Here is a 9,993-nt window from a genome sequence, read left to right as displayed (position 1 = left end):
CTGCTGCTCAGGGATCAAACTTTTGCTCTGATGATGCTAATCATCAGCTATATCTTGAATTAATATAAGCTACTTTCCCTTTTGTGTTAAAAAAATACATAAAATTTCAAAACTAATGTGTCCTATAACTTACACGAAATATGAAATTTTTCATGAAATATCCTAAAACTTATGTCTAATATTTCAAAAGTCAAAATGTTCATACTCTTATATATATATGATATATGAAATGCCTATAAATTTATAATCATCTCATCTTGAGTCCGGACTCACGCAATACTTTCTTTAAGTATTTTAACTTTTTCATAACAAGTGTTTCATAAAGTTCATCAAATCTTAGGATATTTCAAAAATCTTAACTCACTTTTTACATATTTTGCTAAATTATTTATGAGAGAATAGCTTTGCTTGATTATTATTGATCAATAGGTAGAGTATTTATACAATACCTACGAACATAAGATAGGAAACAATATTCCTAAAAGATATACTACCATAATCATAAACCCTAAGGATATATTCTCTAAATAATATCTAACATAAATATCCTAAATATATTATTCTCCTAATAAGATCAATACGGAAAATATATCACACATATATTTTCCGATATTATCTCTAACACCCTCCCGCAATCGTAACGGCAGTAACACGAACGTTGCGATTGGAAATTCTTCAAATTGTTCGAAGCCGAGATGCACACTCTTGTGATGTCGCCTTCAAAAAAAATTATTTAATGATGAGAACGTTCATCTTTTCGAACTCATCTGTCCTCAATCAAACAGGAACGTCATTCTTTTCGAACCTGTAAATATAACAATTTTTAGTTTTTCCAGAGCAAAACCGAGCTCCAATCAAACATTGGTTTGTCAGAGTAAACCACACTCAAATTTCTTATTGGTCTTTCAGAGTAAACCACACTCAAATCCAAAGGAGCAAAATTATGCTCGAATCAACTCACAAACCTTGTCTCACGGCACAAGGAGAACCAATTTCTTGTCTCACGACACAAGAGAGCCAAAAACCTTTTTTTTTTTCTTCATCTTTGAGAGTCAAAGACACACCAACAACTTTATTTTGATCTCAATGCTTAGAAAAGCCACGCATGATGTAATGTATACATCAAGTCAAACTCTGCACCAACACTTCACAGCGAAAAAAAAAAAAAAAAAAAATTGGTAATTTTTGCTAAAGGATCATCCCACCGGTGGGTTTAATTTCTAACCCACCGGTAGGGGGGAAATTTTTTATGAACGGTCCCAAGATTTAACCTGCTCTTGATACCATGACAAATTATTTATGAGAGAGAATAGAATGACTTGTCTATTATTCATCAATAGGTGAGTATTTATACAATACCTACGAACATAAGATAGGAAACAATTAATATTCCTAAAAGATATACTACCATAATCATAAACCCTAAGGATATATTCTCTAAATAATATCTTAATATAAATATCCTAAATATATTATTCTCCTAATAAGATCAATACGGAAAATATATCACACATATATTTTCCGATATTATCTCTAACATATTTCCAAGTTTAACATATATCTCCTTAAACTATTATCTTACTACACACTATTTGCTAATTCTCACCTATTCTTCCTTATTTTATTCATATTTAGGTGATGTTTTGTTCATCTTATTTTCACAAATTTATTTTTTATAATTTCATATAAGAGGTTTGATATTTAAGTGTCACTCATGTTCAAATTACAATTAAAATAAAATTTTAATGAAGTCTAATAAGTCTAGTTAAGTTATCTTTCATTTATGACCTTTTTTCTTGTCGTAAAAAGGGGGGGGGGGGTTTAGTGTCAAATCATTAAGAAGTTTCAATTAGTGAAAACTAGGGGAATAATATATTCCTTATTGTGTATTTTATTTGACCTTTCCTTACATCCACTCACTTATGTTAGTTACTTTTTCAAGTTTTCGTAGATAAATCTCTACAATTTGTGAGTTGGATGTTCTTAAATGCAAGGATTAATTAACTCCAAAACCTTTATTATTCGATTAAACTTGTGTCTTTATAGTCATTTGTACTTCCTCTGTTCTTTTTTACTTGACTTATTTATTTTATTACGCTTGCCAATACAAAACTTTTAACAATCAATAATTTTAATTCTTCATAAGTAAAAATTATAAAATTTATATATTATGATAGTACTTATTGAGACGAATTCAAAAGATCCTACCTGGATATGTTTTTTCTTACATATTATTTATAAAAGACAGTCAAAGAAGGGATGGTGAATAGTGTAAAAGTCAAAGCGGGTCAAGTAAAAAAAGAACAGATGAAGTATATAGGAATGACACCAAAGACTTGCAATAAATAATACCTACAAAGTAATGTTTTGTTCAACTTTCACATCATGTAAAAAATGATATGGTCCTCATGGATCGATGTTGAAATGTTCCACACTATTCTTGCCGAATCTTTATTTATTTTCCTTCCAAAATAAGGAAATCTCAAAAAAATACATAAATTAAGTAAGTATAAAATGACGTTCATGGACTTAGCGATTTTTACCATAGAATTTTGGCACCAAAGCGATTTTAACCTTTTGGTTTGTTGTGAAGTCATTTTCATAACATTATTGCCTTGTGATCTCAGCTTGATTGGGCATGAAAACCAGATTTATTAATGTGTGGAGAATTGAAGGTGTTTGGTTAACTGATTGCCTCATTATGTATATAGAGTTATACTCTCTCCGTTTTTTTTTTTTATTATTATTTTACACCATTTATATATTCATTTTGATTAAATTTTTTACAAACTAAATAAAATATACTTTGTCATGATACATATTGTAAATTCCACCAAAAAAAAAATGATACATATTGTAAAATAGGTATTAGTATAAAGTTTTGTAATGTAATTTTTCTTTATATAATTTTTAATTATATATAAATATAAGTCAAACTGCCTTTAAAAAAACAAACTACTGCATCATCATGTGTACAAAGTTTCACTGTGTGAGTTATTTTGGCACAGGAGGAGTAGACTATAGAGTTAGATAAGTAGAAATCTAAGTACTCGTATATATATTTGTATGTATACATTAAGTTAACATAAAATTGCATACATCCCATCTATTCAAGATGCTTTATCAAATACTCATAATCTTGTAATATTTGGTTAGGTAGTTAGAGAGATTATTATGACCTCACTTCAAACTTCATTAATTAGGGGTTGATGGAGAGAATTCTCTTATCCAATCCTCCACGCTTAAATATAGAATATGGTTTTTTAAGTTGGGATGTGTTAACTTATGTGAGGTAACAAATTAACAATCGATGATCAGATATCTAAATTATTGTTGACGAATAAAATTTGGTCTGGTGCAACCGTGCAGGGTTAGTACAATATGTCACTAACTCAATATGAGTTGAAGAGTTGGTCAATTCGAAGTTACGATATTTATGTATTTCACTTTAGTTAGCTTTGATGGTTTATAGTTAAGATAAAATATAATCATGTAAGATCTTGTTAAATTTGTATCAATTTATAATATCATAATATCACATTTATATAATTTTCACGGATTGATGTTAATTAAAGATGTTAACAAATAACAATTGAAATAATAAAAATGGAGAAAGTAATATATACTTCGTATACATTATGCAAAGTTAGATTATACTCTTTTATATTGTATGAATGTACAGTATTAGAAAATATCATCATAATTCAACTACAATCACGTAAGACGTTCCTACCATACTTCTAGATTTGTGATGGTAGTATTATGGGACAACATGCTGAAAATAATCTTCAGTACCAATGCCGATTAACAATGGCCAATTATGGTCTTTTCATATTTACTGAATTAATTGGAGCTGAACTAAACTGAACTGATTGGAGCTGAAATGAATATTTTATGAAAAAAGGAAACTAGGAGCTGAACAGAACTGAACTGAAATAAACTGAAATTAAGTAAATGTGAACAGGCCCTTAATACCTCAAGTCTTTGTGCTCCTCCCTTGATGCAAGTTTTGCTTTTTAGTTATTGCTATATCTTTAAATTTCCAATTCAATTAAAATATTTCCATATGAAAAACTTGTTTATAATATCCATGGTTTAAGAATTAAAGTGTATAATACCCAAACCGAACCAACCTAATAATATTTAAAACCGACTAGAATCAATCCGTTAATTGTTTCGACCCGTTATAAACTGATAACCGACAAACCAAACTGGCAAACCCAAACCCAAAATCGTATCGTATACTAGATTGACACCCCTGCATCGAATGATACTATTGCATCTGTTTCAATCCAAATTTCACAAATCAAAAAAAAATATATATATGTTACACATGTTCCATTTTCTAATTGGAAGTGAGTCATATTATTACACTTATACAACTATATTTCATCCGTTTTCTTTTAAATGCAACACACTTCTCGTTACGCAATTTGAAGAAGAGATTAAACAATGTAAACAGACAAATCAATAAAAAAAAATCATACACGTACTACCTATTACCTAACCCTTGGTGTTCAAATTATAAAATCACTCATTTACTTATTTAAATCTACACCCCCTCCCAAAAAAAAAAATGTGTCCAAAAAGTATGTTGCATAACTTGTACTGTAATTAAAAGAAAACAATGAAAGTACTCGTATAAATTTGGATCATTTAATACTATCAATTTATAAGGTTTTTTTTTTTTTTTTTTTACTATTGGGCCTTTGAGGCCATTTTACAATTTTTCGGCCCATAATGGTAAAGGCATTTTGGCAATTGAAGTTCCAGTTCTCATTTTCCGAACTTGTTGAACAGATTTCGATTTCAATTTCTATTTTGAAAAACATATTGCAACAGGTTCTGGTTTCGGTTCCAAGAATTTTGACAAGGTATCCTGTTATGTTCACCCCCTCCATTTAACTATTTTTTACAGTTAGAATAAATGCATATTGTATGCATCATAATTTTTAATTTTGTAACTTTTTTTTTGAATAGTAATTTTATAACTTTTTTTTGAATAATTTAATTTTGTAAATTCAATCTATTGGTTTTCATTACTTTCACTACTATCTTTTTTTAACAAGCAAAATTAAGATCGAGACACAAAAGCTATGACCACAAATACATAATAAAACGATAAAAGTGAATAAAAACAAAGAAAATAGGAAGATAAACTATAAACCAAAAAAAATTAAGAGCTAATATAAAAGGAGAATAGAAAATAAGATAAATAACAAATAAAGGAGAAGATTAGAAAGAAAATTACCTAAAAATAATTGACATTGTTGAAAAAAAAAAAAAGTAGTCGAGCTTGCCCCATAATAAACCAAGCATGATAAAATGGAAAATTTGTCAAAAATAACACCATTTTTGGGCGATCTTCTAATAATAGCACCACATTTTGATTATTCCAGAATAACACCACCTTTCACATGTATTTGCCAAAAATGAAACAAAAAACCGATAACCTGTTTTACAGGTAACCCTGGGACACATGTTCTAGTTTGATTGGTCAATTTTTTTATTTTTATTTTTGATTTTGAAAAAACTTTTAAAAAAATAAAAAAAAATTAACCCCCCCTTCCCACTTTCCCAACCCTTCTGCCCACCCCCTTTCATCGGCATCCACCACCCCCACCAAGACCATCCACCTGAAACCACCCTCCCCTCAGCCCCCGTCCCAGTTTCTGACCCCATTTCCAGCACCCCCTCCCCTTTACCAACCCATTTCCATCACCTCCTCCCCTTCCCTACCCCTTTTCGGCACCCTTCTCCCCTTCTCGACCCCTTTGCACCACTCTTTTCCCTTCCCTTCCCCTTTCCGGCCCTTTCCCGTCTTCCCTTTTCCGATTTCGGCCCCCTCCCTCCTTCCCTTTTCAACTTCGGCATTCTCTCCCTAATTTCCGTAGGCTAGGGTTTCGGGAAGGTGGTTTTTGGTCGGGTTATTAAGGGTTGGGTTTGGGTTTCATGTCGTTTAGCTAGCTGTGGGTTTAAGGAGGGGGCACCAATTTGCGGTGGAGGAAGGGGTAGGGGTTCGTATCCGGGAGGGGGAAGGGGAAGAGGGTTGTGTCACAAGCAGTGGTGGGTTATTTAAGGGCGGGGGAATGGGTGAAGGGGTGTCGTTGAAAGGAGAGGGAAGGCTGGGGAGGTCGATCGGCGACGAGGGTGAGGAGGGGGGGAGGCGGCGGCGAGGGTGGGTAGGGGGTGGGGGCTGGGTAGGGAGAGGGTGGCGGGGGGCTAGGTGGTGGATTTTTTTAAATTTTAACTTTGTTTTTTAATTACTTAGGTTTTTTATATAAAAAAAATTGACCAATGACATTGTGACACGTGTTTGTTTCAATTTTGGCAAATACATGTGAAAGGTGGTGTTATTCTGTAATAATCAAAAGGTGGTGCTATTATTGAAAGACCGCCCAAAGGTGGTGTTCGTTATTTTTGACAAATTTTCCTAATAAAATCACAAATAGCAAATTAGAAACCCACTGCCTCCACTTTGTTCAAATGGGACTAACTTCTGACCTTACTACTCTATCAAAATTAATTTCAATCTCACTTTTAATTAGACACTAATAAATATTGATCCAAGTTTTTTTGTTTATTTTCACCAAATTTGCTCACTTTGTTTTATTTATTTTCAACAATTAGCTACTAATATAATGAATGAAAAGAATAATAGCTCCTACCTTAATTATAGAAATTAAAACTGACAAACTCCACTTAGTGTTGTCCACTCCTCAAGGACCTAATTCTGAAATTTTCATCATACACCCAATTGTACCATGCTCATGGTACACCCACTTAAAAACAAGTGTTATATAAATGCGGAAAGAACATGGTGTGCATTTACAAAATACACGAGTGGAAAAAAAAATCAAAATGATTCTCTCCTTGATTATTTAAGGGATTGATTTGTTATTTATATTCCTTGATTTATGAAATTGATTTATTATTTACATTCTATATTACTTTTGGTAAATATAATTCCATTTTTTTTTGTTAAGAGAGAGAAATTGAGTTTTTATAGAGAGAGAAATCTTGATAAATTTTGGATTTCAAAGTGATTTGATATTATTACGGAGTTGATTTTATCATTCCAATGAATCTTTTAATTGAAAGATGTCGTTAACAAATTCGTTGAGTAGAGAAAGTATTTTTCATTTTTTAATCTACTAGGGATTCTTACGCGCGCGATGCTCGCAATATGACTAGCCCTTTAAGAATAATTATTATTGATGACCTTTATGCATGAATATTTTATTATATTGATTTGCATGGTAAGCTTTAATTACTTATTGCGATGAATTGAATAAATTAAATAAGTCATTATATAATTATATGCTTTGTAATTTTTTTACTCCATATATATTAAAATTAATTTAGAATACTTTGTACTAAAGTGTTTATATTCCAAATAGAAAAATCCCAAAAAAAAATGAAAAGACTAAAAGATGCTTTAAATATTAAAATAAACACAAATAATTAATCAATTTTGGTGATTCAAGAAACAATATCAAGGCTTTTAAATTCAATAAGGGTAAATATGTAAAAGAACATTTTTATGGATATAAATGTCCATGCACTATTCATCACAGTTTTCTTAAACTTGGGAGGAATTTTTCAGTTTTGATATTATTTTTTAAGGTTAAAGATGATGTTTTTCATATTCTGATGAATGTCTTTTATCATTTTTTAAATAAAATAAAATACTACACACACACACACACACACACACACACACACACACACATATATATATATATATATATATATATATATATATATATATATATATATATATATATATATATATATATATATATATATATATATATATATTTAAGTCTGTCAACATGTTCTTTGAGTCTAAACTATATTTCTTTATATTACAAACAATGTTTTTTAAGTATATAATTAAAGCATGTTCTTCTTTTTACTTGAATCGTATGTTCTTAAATTTTGAATTTTGAACTTTTGAAATTTAAAAACGAAATTATGAATTATATTTGGGTGAAAATAATTTAAGATAGAGAAATTCTTGATATTTGAATATTTTGAAATGATTTAACATTAAATTTTTAGTAAAACTCAATTAGTAATTACTCCGTATCTTTTACCTTTTTAAAATACCGTTTATCAGAAATTATTGTATTTTTTATATTTTAGTGATATGTTCTTTCATAAATTCATGATATTCTTTATATTTATATACATGTTCATCGTTCAACTTTAATTCGAATGTACTTGGGTGTATGAACCACCAATTGAAAAACCTATATCCATTTATTGTCATAATGTTTTCCGTGTAGGTATCTTAAGGGATGACAGTGGTACTTTCTAGGGGGATTTACTGCTAACTTCGGAGTTTGCACAACATACAAAGTAGAACTTCTTGCAGTCGAAATAGGACCGGAACTATCTATGAGGAAGAGAATCAACAATCTTGAAAAACAAATGGATAATCAAGGCTGCATCGAAGCCTTGAAGAATCCAACCATCCAAGGAGGAGAGTGTGTCTATATATATTCTAAACAAGTGTCGTTTTCTTTTAAGTTTGTCTAGTTGGTCAGTTCGTGTTGTGCATTGTTATCGTGAGGGGAATAAAGTCGCAGATAAGTTAGCAATTTAGGGGTGATCCAAAGGGAGAAGGTAACATTCTTTGATGTTGCACTATTAGAGATTTGTGCCCTTCTCAATGAGGATATCATAGGAGTGGCCTTGCCACGCTTCGTCACTTAATTTTATTTTGTTTGTACGGGTTTGTTCCCTCTTTTGCACAAAAAAAAAAAAAAAAAAAACCGTGTAGAATTTAAGTTTTTTTTTTCTTTACACTTGAATTCTCGAAATCATATCTTATATACTTAACTAACTACTTTGCTAATCACAATTTCCTGCAACATTATTATATGCTTTGTACTTGATTAACGGAACCCTTATTTTAAAATTAAAATTTTGATTCAAAATATTTTTGTCTTCCTTTGAACCCTTACATAAAATCATAAAAGTAGTACTTCTTAGAGCTAGAAATCAAAGCTTTAAATAATACACCATTTATAATAGGGATTTTAACACAGTATTTAAAACATAATATATTTAAAAAATCTTATTATTAATATTATTACACAATATTTATAATATTATATAATATGAAATTAATTAAAGTAATTCAACTATAGAATTTTCTTTATATATGTGAAATCGAAAAAGAAGAGGGTCGAGGAAGATTGAACTACCCTTCGACATCCTCAAGCAGTTGTTAATTTGTTATTGCTCAATGACATTGATCATTTGGTAGCTTGCTCATGGTCGGACTTGTGGTTGGAGGTAGTGGGGCATCAAAGAGAACACACAGGAGGGGAGAGAGACAAGCGGAAGAGGGAGTAAAAGATAGAGTGTATACACTTAGTCTCTGTTCACTTCATCTTATTTTTGTGAAGTGAAATATTTTTATCGAACTAAAATTATTTTTGCTGAATTTAAATTATTTTTAGTGAATTGAATTTAATTTTATTGATTCTCTATAATATTTCTTCTTTGAAATTACTTTTTCTAAATTGAACTTATTTACTGAACTGGAATTAATTTTACTGAATTAAAATTATTTTTACTAAATATTGTATTTTTAAAGGTGAAGTGAACAAAGTTGTAGAGTTTTGTTTGCTAGGGGTGTTATTACTTTAGGCCATTCAATTATACGAAGTATGAAAAATAGAGCATTTATAGTTTTGCTTGTGAGGAGGTGGAAGTAAAGGATGTTTTAGATTACTAAAATAATTTTAATGAATTAAACTACTCCTTTTTTCTTATTTTTAATTATATATAGAAACATTTACTTTCGGCCTTGTTGAAAACAATAACTATATTCAAAACATCAACTATATTTATTTTCATAATTTGCTATCACACATGATGAATTTGGATTGGAACGAGCGAAACTATTTTTTTTTTATTTTTTTAAAGCCAACGACATTCCATTAGTCGTAATAAAAAGGTTCACTTTTTCCAGGAAGC

Source organism: Chenopodium album, chromosome 9 (assembly GCF_948465745.1).
Source record: "Chenopodium album chromosome 9, dcCheAlbu1.1, whole genome shotgun sequence".
In the NCBI taxonomy this organism is placed as follows: domain Eukaryota; kingdom Viridiplantae; phylum Streptophyta; class Magnoliopsida; order Caryophyllales; family Amaranthaceae; genus Chenopodium; species Chenopodium album.
This window is presented reverse-complemented; position numbering follows the sequence as displayed.